This window comes from Nicotiana tabacum, chromosome 11 (assembly GCF_000715075.1).
Source record: "Nicotiana tabacum cultivar K326 chromosome 11, ASM71507v2, whole genome shotgun sequence".
NCBI lineage: Eukaryota > Viridiplantae > Streptophyta > Magnoliopsida > Solanales > Solanaceae > Nicotiana > Nicotiana tabacum.
In genome coordinates, this window is record NC_134090.1 from 177,788,412 (window position 1) to 177,810,227 (window position 21,816).

Sequence of the window (21,816 nt, forward strand, 5' to 3'; positions counted from 1 at the left end):
GTCCAAAGACGTGTTTTAAGCGATGTTCATATTTCTTTTAAAAACAATAATAATAAAGCGGTTAAAAGATAAAATTTGCACATAAGTTCATATTTGTATAAAATCAGACAATCAAGCCGAATATAACAGTTGAGCGACCGTGCTAGAACCACGGAACTCGGGAATGCCTAACACCTTCTCCCGGGTTAACAGAATTCCTTATCCGGATTTCTGGTACGCAGACTGTAATATGGAGTCATTCTTTTCCTCGATTCGGGATTAAAATTGGTGACTTGGGACACCCTAAATCTCCCAAGTGGCGACTCTGAAATAAATAAACCAATCCCGTCTCGATTGTCCTTTAATTGGAAAAACTCCCTTGCACCCTCGCGGGTGCGGAAAAAGGAGGTGCGACAGCTCTGGCGACTCTGCTGGGGACTTGGCCCAGAACCACTGGTTCAGGGTTAGAAATTCGAGCTTAAAATAACTGTTATAGTTGGCTTTATTTATTATCTGATTTTTACATGTTTATGCTTAATATGCTAAATGATGCTTTTACCGCTTTAATATTATCTGAATTGTGTATAAAACTGCTACGAAACTCTTCTTCTTTCTGAGTCTTCTAAATTTATGGTGTACACGTGCGCGTGACCCACCTTTCTGTTAGAAGTCATACCAAATAAGACGAAGTTGGGACAAGTAACTAGGTCGGGCAGACTTTCGTGCTCCCGGTACGTTGCCCCCATTTCGGCTCAAGCTGTCCACTTGGGTAAGCCAGGGCTAGAACAATATGCCTCAGGTTTTTTTTCACTTAGAATAACTCAGCTTCATGCTCGGATCCCTAGTAGGAACGTTTGTTTGCATCACGTGCATTTGACTTTGGAGGCTCAACACAGGGGTTGGGCCTGTCTAGGACAGGTGTACCAAAAAATGAAAATGACCATCCTGATGCATCTTACTTGCTGCTATTTGCGCATTTATTTGATTCGGACTTTTGTGTTGACTGACTTTTGAATATCAGGAATAATATTTTGAAATTGAAAAAAAATAGTGGTTAGGGAATTGATTGTTTATTTTTGGAAAAAAAAACAATGCCCAAATAACTGTCAAAACTCTGCCGAAATTTTGAGAAAATGAAAAAAAAATAATATTTTATTAGTTTGTTTTATTAAAAGCAAAGGAAAAATAGAAAGAAAAAAAAAGAGTCGTTGTTCTGTCTTGTTTTTAAAAAACAAATTAGAAAAAAAAATAGTTTGTCTTGCCATAAAAAAAAATGAAAATGAAAAAAAGTCTTGTTTTAAAATGAGTTTTTATTTATTTATTTGTTTAGATACCAAAATAAAAATAAGAGTCGCGTCGAAAGTGGTTTTATTATTTGTTGCAAATATGTATATATATAAAAATCCAAAAAAGTTGTTCTTTATTTCCAAAAAATGTATATATATCTTTATTTGTTGCAAAAATATTTGTCGTGCCAAAAGTCTAGAAAAGTTTTTTTTAGACTCTCAATTTTCAAAACAAAAAAAAATCCAAATTTTTTTTTTCCGTTATTGACTTCTTTAGAAAGTCTTTTTAATTATTAAAAAAAAAAAATATATATATATATAATAAAATAAAATAAATTCGAAAATATTTTCCTTCTTCTTTAAAAATTGAAAAGAAAATTCAAAATTCAAAAAATATTTTTTTTAGAAAGCGTTTCTTTTATTAAAGGTAAAATTCCAAAAAAAAAAAATATTTTCTTTCTTCTTAGAATAAGAAAAAAAATATCTTCCTTTTACTTTTGAAATTCTCAAAGTTCAAATCAAAAGAAAAGGAATTCTTAGAAATCTTTCTTTCAAAAAGAAAATCAATCAAAAATCCAAAAAAAAAATATAAAAATACTTCCTTTCTTCTTTTAAAGCAGTTCTTTTACAAAAAAAATCATCATAATTTAAAATCAGTTTATTTACTTTATTCATGACCGGCCCGAACTACGCGGGTTTGATTCTCACCGGATGTGAGATACGTAGGCAACCCTCATCGGGTCCAACCCCCATTTTTGCTAAAATAGCCAAAAACCAATAAATAAATAAAAAACATGTTAAAATTTTAATTTTTTTTCATAAATAAGTCGGGCAGTGTCCAGCCTCCACTTTTTGCTAAAACAAAATAGCCAAAAAAAAATATGTCAAATTTTAAGAGTCATAAAGAAGTCGGGTGACGTTGTTTTATCAAGACATAGCCGAATGTTTCCGAATGGGACGCCAGAAGGCCGACTTTGCATAAACAACCACCTTTTGGGTCATGTTTAGGATTTTGGTCTAGTTGACCCACACAGCCTTAAAAATCTTCGTCCCCGAGGCGCTGAAAGGTCGTGTTTGCAACACCAGGTTTTTATTGTAATTTAAAAAAAAAAAAATAGTCGGCGGTCAGGTGAATACCGTTTGAATTTTGTCATAATAAGCCGAGCCATCTTCGGCCGCGTCTTAAACCGTTCTTGCCGAAATAGCCTCAGAGTATCTTTCAGTTGTCGAAAGGCTATTTTCGTAAAAGAACGGACAAGTGTGTAAAGTGTCATAAAATAATCCTCTCCGGCCTCAAAATTTGGACGGGGCCACATTTGCAAAAATAACCGTTTGGTTGCATTTGTCAAACGGAGAAAGGAAGCTGACCGTTTGTTTTGGAGTTTGTAAAACTTTTGATTATAATATGTGGGTCGTTTGATTTTCTAGTTTGTAGGTCATTTTTAAACCTTTGAAACCCAATATGAAAATTGAAAAAAAAATGATTAGTATTGCTTATCTTTTATTGGTCCGAATTACGCAAGGTCTGATTCATGCGGGGGCATGATACGTAGGCAATCTCTATAAGATTCGACCACCACAATAAAATATATATAATAAAATAAAATAAAATATAAGTGAATAAAATTTTCAAGAAAACTGGGACGACACAAGCAGTCGAGCAAATGCATAATAGAAAGGGGATATTTGTCTAGGAGCATTGCATCTCAACGTGTAATTATATATGTGTTAAATTCTCAAAACTAACAAGTTTGTTCATTTCCAGAATTCAAGCAGTTAGTTTCTCTAAAGAGTATATTGGCATATTATCATTATCACACGAGATCAAAAGGACGAATACCCGAAAGTATGTCTATCCCAGATGTTGACACAGGTATTGAGCTAGAGGAGATGGATGTCGGGAAAATGAAAGAAGAGATGTTTAAACTCAAACAGCAAATGGCTGAAATGTACCAGGCTTGGTCTACAGGGCAGTTACCCCTATCTTACCCAACTAACTCTGCTCCATCAATGACCCAAACTCAGGATAATATTACCACTGAATTATCCCCAAATTTCCCCATTTACCAACACTACCGAGGAACCACCTCTCAAACACCGCAGTCTCCACCTCCAAAACCAGTTTCATACTTTCCTCCACATGTGACTCCTGTTTTCGTAGCACCTCCCCCGGCTACATTCCACAAATCTCCTAGTGAGCCTACATTCCAGGCCCAGGACAACCAATATTACTCCCCGGAGCCCACCCTCAAAGCCTCCGAAATCCATTCAACTGCTCCTCGTTTTGATATCCCAACCGAAATTGACAAGCCAGCCAAAAATGCTGAACAAGAAGAAATGTTCAGGAAGGTCAAAAGTCTAGAACAATCATTCCGAGACATGCAGGGATTAGGTGGGCAAGTCAGTGTAGCTTACAAGGATTTGTGCTTGTTCCCAAATATACAATTACCAGTTGGTTTCAAGATGCCTAAATTTGACCTATACAATGAGCACGGCGACCCAGTAGCCCACTTAAGGGGTTTCTGTAGCAAGATGCGAGGAGCTGGGGGAAAGGATGAATTATTGATGGCTTACTTCAGTCAAAGTCTAAGCGGATCAGCTTTGGAGTGGTATACACGCCAGGACCATGGGAGATGGTACACCTGGGATGACCTGGCACAGGCATTCGCATACCATTTCCAATACAATCTGGAAATCATCCCAGATAGATTATCTTTGACAAAATTTGAGAAGAAACATAATGAAAGTTTCAGAGAGTATGGTTTTCGGTGGAGAGAACAGGCAGCAAGAGTGGATCCTCCTATGAAGGAGAGTGAAATGGTAGACTACTTCCTCCAAGCCTTGGAACCAACTTACTATGCCCATTTGGTTTCAGCGGTAGGGAAATCATTCAACGAGGTAGTGAAGATGGGAGGTATGGTGGAAGAAGGCCTCAAGACAAATAAAATTATGAGCTATTCAGCAATTAAGGCAGCTACTCAAGCTATTCAAGGCAGGGTAGGAGAAATCGGAAGAAAGAAGAGAGAGGAAGCAGCGGTAGTTGGTTCAGGAATTTGGTCGGGACCCAGAGGTTCACCGCCTTACTATAATCAACAACGACCTCGCCAATCAACTTACCACCACAATTCATCCCAACACTACTATCACCTTACAGAGCCCCATTCTTCCATTAACCAAGCCCAAACATATACTCAGCCTCCGGTTCGCTCGCAATGGCGCGCACCGGCTCCCCAGAACACACATACACCGCTGCAAAACACCTATTCACCACCAAGAGCCTACAAGAACCCTCCAGGGGTAGGTTTCCGGGGAAATCAGGCTTTCAGAAATGAAAAAATACAAAGAACATTCACCGAGTTAGGGGAAACCTATACTGCCGTGTTCCACAAATTAAGGCAGTTAGGCTTGTTGAGTCCTGTTGAGCCCAGATTGCCAAATCCCTTTCCCAAAAATATGGACCACTCGGTAAGCTGTGAGTATTGTTCGGGGGCTCTCGGTCATGATACCGAGAAATGTTGGAAGTTGAAACATGCAGTACAAAATCTTATTGACACCAACAAGATTGAGGTTCAGACACCAGAGGCACCCAACATTAATCAGAACCCGTTGCCGGCACAACTTGAAACCCACATCATTGAGCTAATGCACGAAGGAGGGAAGCTAAAGAAACCCTCACAAACAGTGATGATGATCCGTGTCGGTTCAAAATAAATGTTAACCAGTGGAAAAACGGTGGTATAGTTGGAAAAGGTGGATAACAAGCCAGTTATGGTGTTGGGAAAAGGGTCCAATGAGGCAGATGTACAGTTTGTGGGGTTGAAAGCAAAAATCAACAATTGAATGGCTACTCCTCTTCCTATACGAAGGGAGTCTTGGTAGTGGGCTCTGATTTTCTTTTTTGTTGTCTGGATTATTCCAGGGTTGTAATCCAAATCTTTCTTGTGCTCGCCAAAGTGTGAAACCTTGCTATCCCGTATTTTAATAAAGTGAAAGTTTTTTTTCCCTCATTCCTTATTTGTTTTAATTTTTCTTCTTATTTTTGTCTTCTGAACAGTTCTCTTTCTACTGATTCTAATGACATGGCATGCACGACGGATCTTCAACCTAGTCTAAAAAAAGAAATCAATCAATCTGATTTCGAACTTATAGTACAAGATTGTGATGATAAGTCGGAATACGATGAGGACTAAGCCTTCAGAAAAATTAACAGAGAGTTGAGCCAAGTTAAAAAAAAAAAGAGCCCAACTCAAATGACACGGAAGCCGTCAATCTAGGGGATGCGGATGACATCAGGGAAGCTAAGATAAGCATCCACATGGAACCAAACATCAGGGAAGAACTAATCAAAGCACTTACTGAATTCAAAACATTTTGCATGGTCATACGACGACATGCCGGGCTTAAGCACCAATCTAGTGGTTCAAAAATTGCCCACTGACCCGGCATTACCCCCCGTCCAGCAAAATTCAGGAAGATCAAAACCAACGTGAGTGGGAAGATTAAGGAAGAAGTGACCAAACAGCTGAATACTAAGGTTATTCAGGCCGCTCGATATCTTGATTGGTGGGCTAATGTGGTGCCAAAAAAAAAAAAAAGGAAAATCCGAGGTATGTGTTGATCATCGCAATCTAAACAGAGCAAGCCCGATGCTTTATGATCCACAGATATCGAAGGGAAATGCGTCGACATGGCTATCAATTCTGACGCAGTTAAGAGATATTATGATTTCTGGTAATTGTAATTGTTGTTTGTTTGTACTTAGCATTTATCAGAGAATGAAATGACGGAGGCAATTCTTTCTTCTGTCCAAACACTTTGACCTTTGCTTCCCCTTTTGAGCCTTATTTACTCTTTCATACCCCTCTTTTGGAATCTGTAATGAAAACGAAAAAAGTAATGATAATAAGAACAAAAGAAAAGTCAAGAAAAAAAAACAAAGGAATGGGAACTACGTTTGACCTGATTCCTCAAAGAAGGATACGTAGGCGCCTCACGGCTCGGTCATAGTGTAACATAGTGTGCATAAGGTAACATATTGTGACAAAATAAAAATCCCCAAGCAAGAAAAACTGGGGCAGAAGTTGGCGCTTGTAATTTTGGTAAGAAAGTTTGATTCCAAGAGTTGTACTATTTTACCCCTAAAAATTATTTTTGAACTTTTGATACCCCCTTCTCCTTTCAGCCATACACAAAAATCCCTATTGATGTCCAAAAAAGACCTCCCGATCAGTATCTGAGAAGTGCTAAGTCAATGCAAATGGAAGTCGGGGAATAACACTCTGATCCCCAGCAAAGAAGAAGATCATAAGCTGGAACTGAATTGATAGCCGAAAGAATCCCCAACAGAGAGAGTCATATCGGCAACACTCCAATTCCCAGCTAAAAAATAAAATAAAATGAGAGAGTCTTATCGGTGAAAACCTTCACAGGCACCATAAGACGACAGGAGTTGAGAGAAATGAGAGAGTCTTATTAGTGAAAACCCCTCGAAGGGCACTATGAGGCAACAAAACAAGATTGGCGGGAAGGATCCGCAAAGAGTTGAGTGCCTGTTTATCCCCAGCAACATGAGGCCGTCTGGAAGGTTGATTGATACAAATAGACTGGGTTGATTAATCCGGAATGCGCGACATGAACGTTGGAATCGGTTATATCATTCAGATAAGTTCTTTTCTTTCCTTTTCCCTAGCATTTGTTCAGAAAGACTTCTTCTTTTTTCTATTTTTTGAAATCATCACTTTTTCATTTCTTGGTTTAAAAGTCTTACCTTCCCAGCAATTTGTTTTTGAAAAGGATTTTCAGAGCTTACTACCAGTTGCCAAAATGATGCAAAGCAAAATGCGAATAGGACACGCCAAAGATAAGGCGATAAAGAGAAAAGAAGTTGGTCGCAAGACCAAATGATGAAAGGGGACTAGATCCCAATAGGACCAAATTTCCAGGGGAAGTTGGAGAAAAACAGGAAAACAACAGTTGAGAAAATTGTGGACCTAATTCCAAGAGGGCCTCCGACAGATCATCGAGATGTAGGAGCATCCCCAACAGATTTTCGACCAAGTTCCAAGAGGGTCGGACAACATAGAGTGGGGAAGGGAGAAAGGGAAAAAACCATCCCAGTAGGAGTATCATAACCAACCACCGGGTTTTTAAACTAACAAATTTTGTTTGGTTTGAAACAGGTAAATGGAATGGCAGTGAAGACCATAAGGGAAAATGCAAACTGGGGCAGAAAATTTTCTTTTCAATTAGAAAATTTTCTGGAAATCAGGTACCCATTTGGGGAAGAATAAAGATAGCACCAAGGAAGTGGTCTTTGAACCAGGGTTTCCCCCAACATAATAAGCTTCCAATGGAGGAAGTTGATCCCCAGCAGACAAAACAAAGAGATGACATTTGTGCTCAGAAAAGCAAAGAGCCATTATCCTCCCCAGCAGCTTCCAGAAGAATGAAGCATCGATTTGAAGGGATAAAATTCCCCAGCAGCGTTATCCTCAACAACGTTATCCCAAGAAGATAACACTTTTATCCCCAGCAGTGTTAAGAAAGAAAAAAAAATAAAAAAGAAAAAAAATTGAATTTGAAGGAAGGAAAGAAAGGAGACTCCCCCAGTGGTATTATCCCCAGCAATCAGGCATCCACCTGGAGAACAAGGATGAGTAGTTGAAGTATTAGTAATCAGGCATCCACCTGGAGAACAAGGAAGAGCAATGAAATATCAGAAATCAGGCGTCCACCTGGAGAACAAGGAAGAGCAATGAAAGAAACAGTAATCAGGCATCCACCTGGAGAACAAGGATGAGTAGTTGAAGTATTAGTAATCAGGCATCCACCTGGAGAACAAGGAAGAGCAATGAAATATCAGAAATCAGGCGTCCACCTGGAGAACAAGGAAGAGCAATGAAAGAAACAACAATCAGGCGTCCACCTGGAGAACAAGGATGAAGAAAAGAAATAGCAATCATCTGGAGAACAAGGATGAAGAATTGAATTAGCAGTCAGGCGTCCACGTGGAGAACAAGGAAGAACAGTTGAAATATCAGAAGTCAGGCGTCCACCTGGAGAACAAGGAAAAGCATCAAAACTGGGGCAGAAGATTTTCTGCCATGGTCGAAAATTTTCTCAGAAGAACAAGGAAATCAATTCAAGTTTTAAGAGATAGCAAGACAACAAGATTTGGAGAAAAACAGTCGGAGGTAAGACAATTCCAAGATGTTGAAAATGGGATCATCCGCCCTCGAATAGGATATTTTGGGATCATCCGCCCTCGAATAGGATATTTGGGTTCATCCGCCCTCGAATAGGATATTTTGGGTTCATCCGCCCTCGAACAGGATATTTTGGGTTCATCCGCCCTCGAACAGGATATTTTGGGTTCATCCGCCCTCGAATAGGATATTTTGGGTTCATCCGCCCTCGAATAGGATATTTTGGGTTCATCCGCCCTCGAATAGGATATTTTGGGTTCATCCGCCCTCGAATAGGATATTTTGGGTTCATCCGCCCTCGAATAGGATATTTTGGGTTCATCCGCCCTCGAATAGGATATTTGGGTTCATCCGCCCTCGAATAGGATATTTGGGTTCATCCGCCCTCGAATAGGATATTTTGGGATCATCCGCCCTCGAATAGGATATTCTGGGTTCATCCGCCCTCGAATAGGATATTCTGGGTTCATCCGCCCTCGAATAGGATATTCTGGGTTCATCCGCCCTCGAATAGGATATTCTGGGTTCATCCGCCCTCGAATAGGATATTCTGGGTTCATCCTCCCTCGAATAGGATATTCTGGGTTCATCCGCCCTCGAATAGGATATTTTGGGTTCATCCGCCCTCGAATAGGATATATTGGGTTCATCCGCCCTCGAATAGGATATTTTGGGTTCATCCGCCCTCGAATAGGATATTTTGGATTCATCCGCCCTCGAATAGGATATTTTGGGTTCATCCGCCCTCGAATAGGATATTTTGGGTTCATCCGCCCTCGAATAGGATATTTTGGGTTCATCCGCCCTCGAATAGGATATTTTGGGTTCATCCGCCCTCGAATAGGATATTTGGGTTCATTCGCCCTCGAATAGGATATTTGGGTTCATCCGCCCTCGAACAGGATATTTTGGGTTCATCCGCCCTCGAATAGGATATTTGGGTTCATCCGCCCTCGAATAGGATATTTGGGTTCATCCGCCCTCGAATAGGATATTTGGGTTCATCCGCCCTCGAATAGGATATTTGGGTTCATCCGCCCTCGAATAGGATATTTTGGGTTCATCCGCCCTCGAATAGGATATTTCGGGTTCATCCGCCCTCGAATAGGATTTTATTTTTTAAAGTTGTTGAAATCAGGAGCCCCCTGAAGAACAGAATGGCGATGTATTGGTTGAAGAGAGGAATGACATTCATTTTTAAAGTTGTTGTTGAAGTTGGGAGCCCGCCCATAGAACAGAGGCATTACATTTCAGTCTTTAATTTTCAAGCATTGAACTTGGGAGCCCGCCCAGATAACAGAGACATACATTTCAAGTCTTTAATTTTCAAGTATTAAAATTGGGAGCCCGCCCAGATAACAGAGGCATACATTTCAAAATCAAGTCAGAGGACAATAAAACAGAGGGTTACAATAGGAATCCCCAGCAGGAAACAATAAAATTCCCCGGCACCGGGAAACAGAAGGTTGCAACAAGAGGTCACAGTACAAACTCAAGTACATGTGTCAAAAGAAGTAAAGCACCGAAAGAAATGCAAGCAGACAAGGAAGCAAGGCAACAAAAACAAATTGTACTCTAGCCTAGCTTCTTGTTTTTTTAAGCACGGTGTAACAAGGAGATCGGTAAGCAGTAGTAATAGCATGCAACAACAGTAACATTGCAGTCCAACGGTAGTCCCAGCTACCAAAATTTCTCGAACTACATTGACCTGATTCCTGTTTAGCCCAGGATATGTAGGAAACCTTTGAAGCAAAGGTTCGGTCAAATCTTTTTCAAAAAAATGCTTCAACGGAGTACTCGGATGGGCAAAAATCGCTCGCTTTATCTTTGCACGAAAACCCTTCGTGTCTCCGGGCAAAGAGGGGCAGCTGTAAGCACGTGATTTTTGCCCTATATGAGAATTACTCCCAAAAAATTCAAAAATAAAATGATTTTTCTTTGGTGTACAATTTTGTGATATTTTGAAGAATTATTTGTATTTGTCTGTGCGTGTTTATTCGCTAAATTAATAAAAAATACAAAAATATGTCGCATTTTGCATGTAGGATTTAATTCTACAATTGTTAGTAATTAAAATTGTTTTACAAAAATTAAAAATTACAAAAATAGGCATCGTTTGCATTTTTAGCATTTAATGTCCAAATATACAATTTTATGCTTAATTAATATTTAATTGTGCGTTAATTGTTATTGGGAGTTAATTTGCGCCTTTATAACTTAAATTAGTTCTTAATAATAGTTTAAGTATTTTTATAATTTAGTTTTAGAAAAATAAAAGAAGAAAAGAGAGCGAAAATATAAAGAAAGTCGGAATTGGGCCTCTTCTTCAATTTCAAGCTATAGGCCCAAAAAATGGCCCAATCTTCCCTACGACCCAGTCCATTTCGAACTGGGTCGACCCAGTCCATTAACCCAACACCCCTTCTTCATTTTTGTCCAACACAAAACAAAACCAAAAAAAAATAAAAAAATAAAAAGTGAATTATCACTATTAATAGTTTTATTTTTTGTTTTTTTTATATATATAAAAAAAATCCGAAAATATTTTATTTTATTTATTATTTTTATTTAAAATATATATATATATATATATATATATATATATATATATATATATATATATATATATATATATATATATATATATATATATATATATATAGTAATTTCGGAAATGATTTTAAAAAAATAAAAAATAAAAAAATAAAAAAAAAGTAAAAGAATGTAGAAAATTTTTTTAAAAAAAAGTAAAAAGTTTTAAAAAATTTAAAAGTAAAAGAAGGTTGGAATTAAAAAATAAATATAAAGATATCTGAAAATTTAAAAAATTTAAAGTAATTGAAAGTAGCATTTTTAAAAGAAAAAGAAAAGATAGTGGTTTATTTTTTAAAGAAAAGTTAAATAAAGTGAGATTCTCTTTTAAAAAAAATAAAAAATGGGATTTTAAATAAGATAAAGTAATTAAAGTTGGAATTTTAAAAATAAAAGTAAATAAAGGTGGGATTTCTTTTTCTAAAAAAATAAAAGCAATTTGTAAGTGGGATTTCTTTTAATTAAAAAAATAATAAAATAATAAAAAACAAATCTGAAAATTTCGAAAATTTTGCTATAAATAGAAGAGAAAATTTAGGAAGAAGGGTGGAAAAAAAGAGAGGAAAAACTAGATAGAGAGAAGAAAAAAAGAGGGGGCGGAGTGAGAAGTATACACCCGATATACATTCTGTATACACTGAATATACAAGGGCAGAATTCATTTTGGAGAGTTTTGAAGTTGAAAAAAAATAGTTACTGCTTCATTGCCTCGCTTAAGATCTGAAATAGTCAGAACCTTCCTGCCTTTTACTTCTTCACTATACTTGGAGTCGTTTATAGTCTCCTGGGTTTTCTGCTATTCCTACTGTACTGGTTTGCGATGTTGCTGAATCTGTTGTTGCTGTGTTATTACTGCTGCTGACTTCTCCTTCTTTTGTTCTTGTACTGCTGTTTCCAGGTACACATTTGTACAATCTCGGCTTGAAGCAAAAAATGAAATATTAATCGGGCTTTGTTCCTGTTGAATTCCTCCTGTTTAGATTTGTGGTTGAATATAATTTTTCTTTCTTCGTATAAAGATGTAGTTGAATGATTAATGAATAATGAGGTTGCATATGTATACTTTCTTCATCTAATAATGTTAGTTTAAATTACGGAGAATAATTAATCTGTTTTGATATTATGGTCAATCTCATGTTCTAGTATTATTGAATAACAGAATATAAAATGAAAGCAGTTTTTCTTTGTACAAACTCGATCGCAATTTTCCATTCGCATTAGCCGTAAACTAATAACTAATAAGTTACGTTTTTCAGCATGTAAATAATTAAGAGATTTTCTTTTAGTTTAGAGACGAACTTAATAGAAAATATAGTCATTGTAGGTTTATCCTGTAAAAATAAAAATGAGACGAGCCTCGCCAAATAAAACGTATAGATTGCGGGGCCCTCACAAAATGTATGGTTTAATTAGAATTCGGAAGGACCGTTTAGCGAATTTCACGGTCTTCCCCAAAATAATAACGTGATAGTCTCTTTAGGCGCGTGTTTAATATTTTACTTTCTTAAGCCTGGGTGTACATTTCATGTGACCCGAATCCAAATCCCAAAACATCAAATAAAACGTGTTCCGGATTGTGGGTGCATTTCATGTAACGCAGTCCAAAGACGTGTTTTAAGCGATGTTCATATTTCTTTTAAAAACAATAATAATAAAGCGGTTAAAAGATAAAATTTGCACATAAGTTCATATTTGTATAAAATCAGACAATCAAGCCGAATATAACAGTTGAGCGACCGTGCTAGAACCACGGAACTCGGGAATGCCTAACACCTTCTCCCGGGTTAACAGAATTCCTTATCCGGATTTCTGGTACGCAGACTGTAATATGGAGTCATTCTTTTCCTCGATTCGGGATTAAAATTGGTGACTTGGGACACCCTAAATCTCCCAAGTGGCGACTCTGAAATAAATAAACCAATCCCGTCTCGATTGTCCTTTAATTGGAAAAACTCCCTTGCACCCTCGCGGGTGCGGAAAAAGGAGGTGCGACAAAGAGATTATATCCTTATACAAAGAGAGCTTGCTATTTATAGGAAAAGATGAGTAGCTTTTGTCATGTTCCACTTTTGCGAATGTGAAATCCATGTTTGCATAGTGACCTTTGTGTACGTAGATTCTATATATGCAAGTATGACACTTGTGCTCCACTCTTGACTTCATGAGTTAGTCTTGCAAATGTAGCTTCCATGTATGTGAAGTGACCTTTGTGTAGGTAGATTCAATATATGCAAATATGATACTTGTTCTTCACTCTTGACTTCATGACTTAGACTTGCAAATGTAGGTTCCATGTATGCAAATGTGACCTTTGCAAGTATAGATTCCACACATGCATATATGACTCTTTTGCTTCCATTCTTGACTTCATGGGTTAGATTTGCAAATGTAGGTTCCATATATGCAAATGTGATCTTTGTGTATATAGATTCCACATATGCATCTATAGCTCTTTTTCATCTCTAATTGTCTCTTTCCATAAGCCCATATGTATATTCCACATTTGCGAATATGAACATGATGTGTGCAACTGTGGCTTTGCTGCATTCTCTTGTCTTTTATCTTCTTTCCATCTTTTTCATAATTTCTTTTTCCAACAAGAAATGTTAAAAAATATGCGAGGATAGGATATTATTATTCATATATTATTTTAAAAACTTATTTTTTACATATGAAATTACATGAATAAATTATATCCATCAAATACCCCCATACTTGAACTTTTGCTCGTCCTCGAGGAAAAAGAATACTTTAAAAATATATTTTCCAAACTCCATGACTATTGTAGGATATATTTATACAAAATAAATATTCTCCAATCTGGTCAATGCAATTAACCTTTTTAAATTCACCAAATCTTTTACCTTATTTCTGAATTCAGCTTTGATCAACAAGTACTTGCAATCTTCTTCCCTTGAATCTTTCAGAATTGATAGATTTATGATCACTTATTCAGTTAATATCATATTCTTGTCCATAGGCTTGCTCCTTATGTTTTTCTCCACTAATATAGGTTCAACACTGATTTTTAGTATCTTTCTAGGACTTTGTTTGGCTTGTAATGTTAGGCTTCGGGCTGGTAGGATAAGTATATTTTTAGAGTGACTTCTTTTCCCCAGCTTGGAGCAAACATTTCTTGGTGCTCGATATTTCCTCCCTTTGATAATACTTTTTTTTTTTGTTTTTTTTTTGTATTCTCAAATATCTTATATTCACATAAAAAAAATTTCTTCTTCTATCCTTTTCTTTTAAACAAATATATACGTCAATCTCTGCTCATTTTTAGCTGGAAGATCTCATGACTATATATGTATATATATAATTACTCCATTTTTCTTCTTTTTCTTCTTCTTTATAAGAGATCAAGGTATTGAAAAAAAATGAGATAAAGGCTCAAAGAAGGGTTCTAATTGAATATTTATATATATTTGGTTAGAAAATAAGAAGGCTAGAAAATGGTAAATCAAAGAAAGCCTAATTTTATTTTTCAAAATTCAGTGTCACGTATTATTTCGTCTTGAGAAACATTTAGAGCAAGTTCTAGCCAAGTTTATTGATTCTACCTGTTTTGCGATCATAATTGTTCTCAATTCCAATGATTTCCGGAGATAAAGATGCTTGCTCCTGCCTTCACAAAATCAAAATTATAGATATGGAATTTACATGGTGAAGATGAAAAGCATTAATCATTGGACATACAGTAAAGAATTTATTTTGTTAATTAAGAACCTACAAATAGGATATAGGAGAGAAAAATAATTATATATAAAGATATAGAGCTTTATATAAACATATATATATATATATATATATATATATATATATATATATATATATATATCTATTAATTAGATAAATATATAACATATACTAGAAATGCATCAGAATATACCCCTCCACACGTGAACTATTTTATCCTCCTGGATAAAATACGTGATGAGCGATATACATATACAAGTATTAATTTAAGGAAAAGAAAAAAAATAATACTAATGTATATAAAATAAAATAAAATCTTTTTGGCTTTCAAATTTACAATCACAGAAGAAAGCTTGAAAAAAAGCTATGACTACACATGTTCTATGTGTAATATAGTGACTAAATTTAAGATCTTATCAGTCATTTGGTCCTGGTTTAAATATAAACCAAAACTTACCTGAGCTAGCATTCGACTTTGAAACATTAAATGGTTGACCAACCAGTTACTTAGGCATACCGATCACCATAGAGTTGCTCCTGTATAGGTGATTCTGTTTTTGTAGAGGTCTTCATAAGATGTCTTGGTTGTATAGTAACCTGGATATTGACCAAATTAATTGGTTAAGCATTTAATTATCAAACCTAAGTTGGACTTATAAGGCTCCATTGCTTCACCCTCAATGTCTACGGGTATGTTACTATAGTTCTGAGTTTAACATCGTCAGCTCGACGTATTACCTGTGGAATTCATCAATCTATCAAAGTGATTGATGAATGTTGCTCAAAATGTCCTCCAAAGTACAATTTTAGTCTTTGACCATTTACCTTGAACTTGTCACCTCTATTGTTCTGTTGGATTTCAATTTCTCCATATGGAGTAACATTTGTTACATTGTAATGACCTGTCCACCTTGATTTTAACTTTCCTGGGAATAGCCTGGGTCGACTATTGTAAAGAAGCACTTGATCTCCAATTTTAAAACTTTTTATTCGAATCAAATTGTCATGCCATTTTTTTGTTTTTTCTTTAAAAAGTTTTGCATTTTCATAGGCCTCCAATCTCATTTTTTCCAACTCATTAACCTGAAAAAATCTATTTTTACCAGTAGAGGCTAATTCAAAGTTTAGTACTTTTAGTGCCCCAAAAGCTTTGTGTTCTAATTCAACTGGCAAATGACAAGCTTTCCCAAAGACTAATCTATATTGGGATGTTCCAATTGGCGTTTTGAACGTCGTTCGATATGCCCATAATGCATCATCTAATTTTAAAGCCCAGTCTTTTCTTGAGATTCCAACCGGCTTTCCAAAAATTCTTTTTAACTCACGGTTGGAAACTTTAACTTGTCCTTGCTTTTGAGCATGATATGGTGTTCCTGTTTTATGAGTCACACCATATTTTGTCAGCAAAGCAGAAATTTGTCTATTCATAAAATAAGTTCATTGGTCACTAATGATGACTCATGATGTGCAAAATCCGGTAAAAATATTTTTTTGAGAAAATTACCCACAGATCGAGCATCATTTTTCCTTATGGAGATGGCTTCAACTCATCTTGACACATAATCCACAGCCAAAAGGATATATTCAAAAGAATGAGCGGAAGGAAAAGGACCCATGAAATCTATTCCCCAAACATCAAATATTTCACATACCTGTATTGATTGCAATGACATCTTATCTCTCTTAGTGATGTTACCTGTTCTTTGACACATGTCACATTGTGCAACATATACTTGGGCATCTTTAAAGAGAGTCGGCCAGAAAAATCAAGCTTCTAAAACTTTAAAGGCTGTTCGATTTGTTGCATAATGACCTCCAATTGCTCCATCATGACAATGATATAAAATTTTGTACATCTCTTCCTCAGGCACACATCTTCTAATGATATTATCTGCACAATTTTTAAACAAGTAAGGTTCATTCCATAAATAATATTTTACATCAGATATAAGCTTTTTCTTTGCTGGTAAGAGAGATCTTGGGGTATCCACTTTCCAACCAAGTAGTTTTCAATATCTGCAAACCAAGGTGGTTGAGTCACAATTGAGTTAACTGAGAAAATATGTTCATTAGGAAATTCTTCCTTTATCGCTAAACTCAATAGAGGAAATTTTCTAATCTATACAAATGATCAGCTACTTGATTCTCTGTTCCTTTTTTGTCTTTTATCTCAAAGTTAAATTCTTGTAGAAGAAAAATTCATCTTAACAATCTAGGTCGAGCATCTTTCTTTGCTAAGAGGTATTTTAAAGCTGCATGATCAGTAAAAACAATGACCTTGGTTCCTATCAAATAAGATCGAAACTTATTAAAAGCAAATACTACTGCTAGTAACTCTTTTTCTGTTGTGACATGATTTAGTTGAGCCTCATTCATTGTTCTACTAGCATAGTAAATGGGACAAAAGATCTTATCCTTTCTCTGGCTTAAAACAGCTCCAACTGATGTATCACTAGCATCACACATGACCTCAAAATGTTGATTCCAGTTTGGGGACACAACTATAGGGGCGGTTGATAACTTTTCCTTAAGGGTCTCAAATGCTTTCAAACAATCACCTGAAAAAATAAACTTAATATCTTTCATCACAAGGTTAGTCAACGGTTTTGAAATCTTTGAAAAATCTTTTATGAACCGTCTGTAAAACCTGCATGACCTAGAAAGCTTCTAATGCCTTTCACAGTTGTAGGAGTGGGTAATCCTGCTATGAGATCAATTTTAGCCTTATCAACTTCTATCCCTTTAGCAGTGATTTTATGTCCTAAACAATTCCCTCATTAACCATAAAATAACATTTTTCCCAATTAAGAATCAAGTTTCTCTCTTCACATCTCTTAAGAATTAGGGTCAAGTGGTGAAGACAATCCTAAAATGTTTTTCCAAAGAGTGTAAAATCATCCATAAAAATTTCAAGAAAATTTTCGGTCATGTTAGAAAAAATTGCTGAAATATAGCAGGGGCGTTGCATAGACCAAATGACATTCTCCTATAGGCCTATGTTTCATGAGGACATGTGAAAGTTGTTTTGTCCTGATCTTCAGGTGCAATTGGTATTTGGTTATACCCTGAATAGCCATCAAGAAAACAGTAAAAACCATATCCTGCAATTAGGGGTGTTCACGGTTCGGTTTGGCCGGTTTTTGATTAAAACCAAAACCAACCCAATTTAATCGGTTTTTAAAATTTTAAAACCAAAACCAAACCAAATTACATATAAACCATCGGTTTGGTTGTTGTTGGTTTGGTTCGGTTTTTCGATTCCTAGTAAGCTAATGATAAGACGATAATAGTAAAACAATACTAGACAACAATCTGAAAATAATTTGCTAAATTTATGCTTTTTTATAAATATTTTATTTCGGAACTGAAAGTTTATTTACCTGTTTATACGAAAAAAATGAACAAAAAACAAACTAAAAGTTTACTTTCTCAAGATTTGGCTACTACAGTCTTGCAATTTGAGTTTGCTTTCTTTACTCTTGTCGTAGAATTTATTTTATAACTCTTTTATTAGGAAAAAGTATGTGTGTAGGTTAGAGAATTAGATTCTCTTAAGGAAAAGAAAATTGGCCGAATCCTATTCTTTTGGGCTTAGGCAATCTTTTAAGATATAAGTAGGATAAATCAAAATTAAAAATAATAATTAAAATGCATAAAGTATTTAAAATTATTTATGAAAAGATATTATATCATATATCAATAATTATTCATATTTTTATATAATTATTCGGTTCGATTCGGTTTTTTATAATAGAACCAAAACCAACAAAATATTATCGATTTTTAAAATTTAAAACCAAAACCAATCCAAATCAAGAAAAATATCGGTTTACTTAATCGGTTTGATTCGGTTTTCGGTTTGGATCGATTTTTTGTCAAACCATGAACAACCCTACCTACAATTCTTTCTAATATTTGATCAATAAATATTAAAGAAAAATGATCTTTTCTAGTGGCATCATTGAGACGTCTGTAATCAATACAGAATCTCCATCCCGTGACAGTTCTGGTTGGTGTAAGTTCATTACTTTCATTTTTTATAACCGTTATACCTCCTTTCTTTGGTACTACCTGAACAGGGATTACCCAAGGGCTGTCTGAAATGGGATAAATAATACCTGCCGCCAAAAGCTTTACGATCTCCTTTTTTACTACTTCCTGCATTGCTAGATTCAATCTCCTTTGAGGCTGTACTATTGGCCTATAGCTATCCTCCATGAGAATTCTGTGCGTACAAATAGCTGGATTAATCCCTTTGATATCTTCTATAGTCTATCCCAAGAATTTTTTGTGTGCTTTCAACACTTCAATCAGTTTTTCTTCTTGTCCTGCAGTAAGAGAAGATGAAATAATTACTGAAAATAATTCTTCCTCAAGATAAACATATTTTAAATGAGATGAGAGAACTTTGAGTTCAATTTTTGGTTGAACTTGTTCTAATTGCATCTCCTCCTCTTCATAATCTTTTTCTAGTATTTTGGCTTCTCTTCTGATGATAGGATCATCATCTTGTATGGTGTCACATTTGGCCAAACATCTTTCCATTGAGTCTGGAATCAACTGATCAACTTTGAATTCGTCTGTAAGATAATTAAGCATGTCAATCGAAAAACATGAAGATGATGTCTCATCTCCTGAAAATCTTAATATCTTTTGCATATCAAAAATGACTCTTTCTTCATCAACTCTCAAAATCAGTTGTCCTTGATGGACATCTATGATTGTTCTACCTGTGGCAAGAAATGGTCCACCCAAAATAATTGGTTCATTAGGACATTCCTTCATTTCAAGTACTATAAATCTACAGGGAAAACAAACTTATCTACTCTTAAGAGCACATTTTCAATTATTCCCTTAGGTTTCTTAGTACTTTGATATGCAAACTGAAGAGAAACACCTATGTCTTACATTTTACCAAGATTTAATTTTCTAAAAATAGAAAATGGTATCAAGTTAATTGAAGCTCTAGAATCACAAAGTGCTTTTTCAAAATATACTCCTCCCAAAGTGCATGGAATTATAAAACTACTTGGATCACCAAGTTTTTGTGGTAGCTTATTTTGAAGTATATCATTGCATTTTTTCAATAAGCATCACCACAGAAACTTCTTCCAATTTCCTTTTACTTGACAAAATTTCTTTTAGGAATTTGGCATAAGAAGGCATTTGCAACAAAGCATCAGAAAGGAATATTAATTTGAATTTGTTTTAAAATCTCCAAAAACTTTGAAAATTGATTATCAAGATTTTCTCTTTTCAGTTTTTATGGAAAAGGAATTGTCACAGGGAAATGAGTCAATTTTTCAATATTCTTTTTTTTTCTTGACTTCTTTATCTTTAGATAGTTCAGACGGTATTTCAACATTATTACCCTTGTTTACCTGTTGTTCTGACTTGTTTGCATATGGCTCATCAAGCTCCTTACCTGACTGTAAGGTGATGGTTTTAAGGTGCTCCTTTGAATTTTTCTCTGTATTGCTTGGCAAGGGACCTTGAATCTTTTCTGACACAAGAGTTTCCAGTTGACTTAATTGCATTTTCAAATTTTTGAGGGTTGAACCCTGGCTTTCCATCTTTTCATCAGTGACCTTAATGTACTTATACAAAAGGTGATCAAGACTTGAATGATCTTGTTGAGGCCTTTGCTGATACGACCTTGCTTGTTGATAAGGTCTATAGTTTGGTTGCCCACGGTTCTGATTCTGGTATCCCGACGGACTTTGTACTGGTTGCTTTTGGATGCTTTGAGAGTTTTCTGCACCATTTGGATTGCTCCATTGAAATCCTGGGTGCTTTTGTGCTATTGGACTGCCAAAAGGGTACAGTTTATAACTGACAGAATGGACATGTTCGTCATTATGATTGTTTGCTTAACATTTATGGATCAGATGGTTTCCTCCACACATATCACAAGATCTCAGATTGGCTTGGTTGTTGTGTATTCACCTGGAAAGATTCAAATTTTTGTACCAAAGAAACAATTTGTTGTGTTAGTGTATTTAAAGCATCAACCTGATTTATCGTAGCAGCCTTCTTGATGATTACACGTTCAGATGGCCATTAGATGGCATTCTCAGAAATCTCGTTCAACAATTGCAATGCTTCCTCCGTGGTTTTTCCCATTACAGAACCTCCTACAGCTGCATCAATCACCTTTCTAGCAGAGGGTTTTAACCCGTGATAAAAAATATACAGTTGCATGTGTTCAGGAATGTCATGGTGTGGACATTTTCTTAACATTGCTTTTAATCTTTCCCAAGCTTGATAAACTGACTCAGTGTCAGTGTGCAAGAAGTTAGAGATGTCTTGTCTTAACTTTGTGGTTTTAGCATGGAAAAAATATTTATTTAAAAATTTCTAAGTCATTTGGTCCTATGTGGTAATGGAACCTTGTGGCAAACTTCGCAACCAAGTCTTGGCAGCTCCTTTTAAAGAAAAAGGAAATAGCCTTAACTTGATAGCTTCAGGAGGTACTCCATTATACTTAGCTGTTTCAACAAGTTCCAGAAAGTCAATTAAATGACTGTGTGGATCTTCACTTGCGTCTCCAGTGAAGATGCAAGACTGTTGAATTGTTTGAATCAGGCCAGTCCCGATTTCAAAGTTGTTGGCTGCCACTTGAGGTTTTCTGACACTAGATTCACAGTTGAAGCGGTTAGGTCTAGCATAATCCCTTAGGATTCTGTTTGCTGGCCTTGGTGCTACTTCATCAAACTGATCCTCCACATAGATTGGTGGTTGAATGTCTTCTACTCCCTGATTCTCCATTCCTTCACCAACTATGCTTTGAGAAGATGATGTTTTTCTTTTCCTGCACAATCGAAGAGATTTTTCAATTTCTGGATCGTAACTAGCCAACTTTTTTGTAGAAGAGCGGGTCATAATACTTAAAATTTTAAAGAGAAAAAAAATAATAGTAGTTTCTAAAGCAGTACTAGTAGTTAATAAAATAACTAATGAAATTTTTAAAGACAAAAAAGTACGATAATATATATTAAATATAAGTAAAGGTAGTACTAGTAAATAATAGTAATTAGAAATAAAGTTAGAATACT

At 35.7% G+C, this 21,816-nt stretch overlaps 1 non-coding gene across 1 annotated transcript; it reads left to right on the plus strand.

Moving 5' to 3' along the window:
- Positions 1 to 20,972: 20,972 nt before the first annotated feature.
- On the plus strand, positions 20,973 to 21,079 carry LOC142166632 (small nucleolar RNA R71). Its single transcript, XR_012697035.1, has one exon. It is a non-coding gene; the product is annotated as a small nucleolar RNA R71 (small nucleolar RNA).
- Positions 21,080 to 21,816: the final 737 nt, after the last annotated feature.